Consider the following 3,472-nt stretch of genomic DNA (forward strand, 5'->3'; position numbering starts at 1 on the left):
TTATTTATTTATTCCGCATGTCAGTACAATAAAGAGTACATTATAAAATAGCAATAATGAAAAGTTCCACCTAAATGAGAACATTAGAAAGTAATGTATTTTGTTGTCAAAACTGTATATTTCACTTATTATAAAAAAAAAATACGTGTATTTTTTTTAAATGTAACTCTTAAGTGAATTTAATTATGGGCAAACTACATAAATCCCACTAGTTTAGGTCCTAATTACTTAGATTCCCAATAGTTTTAGATATTACTTCCTCTACCATATTTCATACTTAGGATACATGAGTTTAAATCCGTGAGATACATGTATCTGCCGAATTTAAAATCGAGATACATATTTTATTTGTTTAAATTAATAGGTTGTAACTGATTTCCTTAATATAAGGCAGAAATCAAGGAGTGTATTTATGTTTAATTAATTTTATTTTATTATTATTTGAAATAATAAATTCGTTAATATTATTAATAAAAGACAAAAACATGTATATCTCGGTCATGCAATTTGATTAATTTCATTTTATTACTCTTAAAATAATAAAATCCATTAATTTGATGTATCTATTATCAATATATGATGTATCCAACAAACTAAACACTTAGATACATGAGTATCATACAAGTACATTCATATGTATCATAGAAGTATCTAATATTAATTTTGTGTATATGTTATATGTGTCTAGTATTAATTTCATGTATCTATTTATATGATATAATATTAATTTCATGTATCTATTTATATGATATAATATTAATTTCATGTATCTATTTATATGATATAATATTAATTTCATGTATCTATTTATATGATATAATATTAATTTCATGTATCTATTTATATGATATAATATTAATTTCATGTATCTATTTATATGATATAATATTAATTTCATGTATCTATTTATATGATATAATATTAATTTCATGTATCTATTTATATGATATAATATTAATTTCATGTATCTATTTATATGATATAATATTAATTTCATGTATCTATTTATATGATATAATATTAATTTCATGTATCTATTTATATGATATAATATTAATTTCATGTATCTATTTATATGATATAATATTAATTTCATGTATCTATTTATATGATATAATATTAATTTCATGTATCTATTTATATGATATAATATTAATTTCATGTATCTATTTATATGATATAATATTAATTTCATGTATCTATTTATATGATATAATATTAATTTCATGTATCTATTTATATGATATAATATTAATTTCATGTATCTATTTATATGATCTAATTTTAATTTCATGTATCTTTTATATGTATCTATTATTAATTCGATGTATCAACTATCAATTTCATACATTATATTCAAAATCATGTATCTCGGATACATAGTAAACACACATATAATTATGTGTGTCTAATTATGAAATGTAATTGAAACACACGAATTTAGGAACAAATCACAATTGTGGAGTATTTGTCTTATCATTAATCCAAAAAAAAGTTAAAAAATTCAAAATTCTTCCTTTCTTTAAGGATCTAAAATTTGTTCTCATAGATGCAGATAATCTTAACTCAGATACATGAACTCTTAACTAGATACATGTACACCTGATGTGTATCCAACATTGTTGCACTTGATGTGCATCTAATGATATATTTTTTTCTCTTAATTAAAGCTTGGCGTAATTCTTCATCTTGATTGAATCATACCTATACTTAGATCTATTCTCGACTTGAATGTTGACGGATGAAGAGTCAGTCCCTACAATGAGAAATTGATGAGTGGAAATGAGCAAATAAAAGTTATTTGATTTAGTATAGTATTGTTAATGTGTAGTACCTTTGACGAGAATCATCCGATTTTGGGAATGTTCAACCATTAAAATGTCCGAGAAACAACAAAATCAAAAAATATAAAACATAATTTGTAAAATTCTATAAAATTGAACTTCAGAACATTATGAACTCTAACTCAGATACAAAATCAAAATACGTGAGAATAATAAAACAATCGAAACAAACCTAATGTATAATGTTGATTTGAACATGCAAACATATATTGAGAAGATGAGGGAAGAAAGAGGGAAAAGATGAATTAAGGAAGAAGGAGGGATGGGCTTGCGGAGGAAACGGCATATGTGAAAAAAGAAGAAGATGATTTGACTTGTTAATGGATATGGACCATTAATTAAGGAGTAGATAATTATTCAATTCCTTATTTAAGGGATTAGTGTATCTGATTAAATTTTTAAAAATATATGATACAAATATTAAAAGTGGTAATATATGTAATTATTTTAAACTAGAGGTAAATGTAGTATATATGGTAGTGATGTGTGTGTAGTTATGTAGTTTATCCTTTAATTATTTTGAAGTGTTACCAACCCCTAACCCCGACAGTTGGCCCATTAATAGACAATGTTTATCCTAATTGCAGATAGCTCTTGAGAATTTTTTCTTATTAATATCCTTCCGTACCAAAAATAAAATAAAATTGCACTTTTGTCCTTATATTTTGTGTTGGTCATTATTTTGTTTAATAAGGTAAATAACTTTTTTTAAAGCATGAATTTATATATATATATATATATATATATATCTTTTAGTATAATTTATTTAAATCTCATGGTGTTATGAATTAATTACATTATTTTTCTACTTTTTTCCAAATTATAAAAATCTTTTAAAATTTATGGATTTCGGATACATCACTGGACTTTCGAATACATTAACATACATCTGGATACGTAGGTGAGGGATGTATCCCAAAGGGGAGGTATATATCATAGAGAGGATAGGACATCCGGATACATCACTAGTCTTCCCGATACATTAGCAGACGTCCGGATACATGGGTGAGGGATGTATCTGATAGGGAGATAAGGATGTATCAGCGAGAGGAGAGTGATGTATCCGAGAGGGAACTTTGAATTTTTTTAAAATGCTAGGAAATTTTAGAGATTATGGTAAAATAAGATGTATATTTAGGTTTTTTTTTTCTTTTTAGTATAATGTCCTGCAAATTATATCCCTGATCAGAAATTTATGAAATTCAATTGCTAAAGACAAAAATTAAATATCAACCCATTTAAAAGAAAACATTTTTTCTTTTTTGATCGAAAGTTCTAAATAAAAAGGTTTCAATTTTATTTGAGAAAATGGTCTAAACCCCCTCCCCCCCTCAACTTATACATGAAATCTCAGTTAAACACTCCAACTTCACGGATATCCTATCACCCCTGGACTATTTTAAAATGAAATAAATAACCCCTTAAAACACTATAACCACTCATGTGTCTTGTGGTGAAACACACGTACTTGACACGTGTTTTTCACCAATTAATCTTTTTAAATTATTTTTTCTCCTTCTCCTTTATCCTTTCTTCCTCAATTATTTTTCAACCTTAATTCTTTGTGAAAGTTTCTATTTAAAATAATATTGAGGGATTTGAATCCAACTTGGGAGAATTATTATTTT

Source organism: Solanum tuberosum, unplaced genomic scaffold (assembly GCF_000226075.1).
Source record: "Solanum tuberosum cultivar DM 1-3 516 R44 unplaced genomic scaffold, SolTub_3.0 scf00026, whole genome shotgun sequence".
Lineage (NCBI taxonomy): Eukaryota > Viridiplantae > Streptophyta > Magnoliopsida > Solanales > Solanaceae > Solanum > Solanum tuberosum.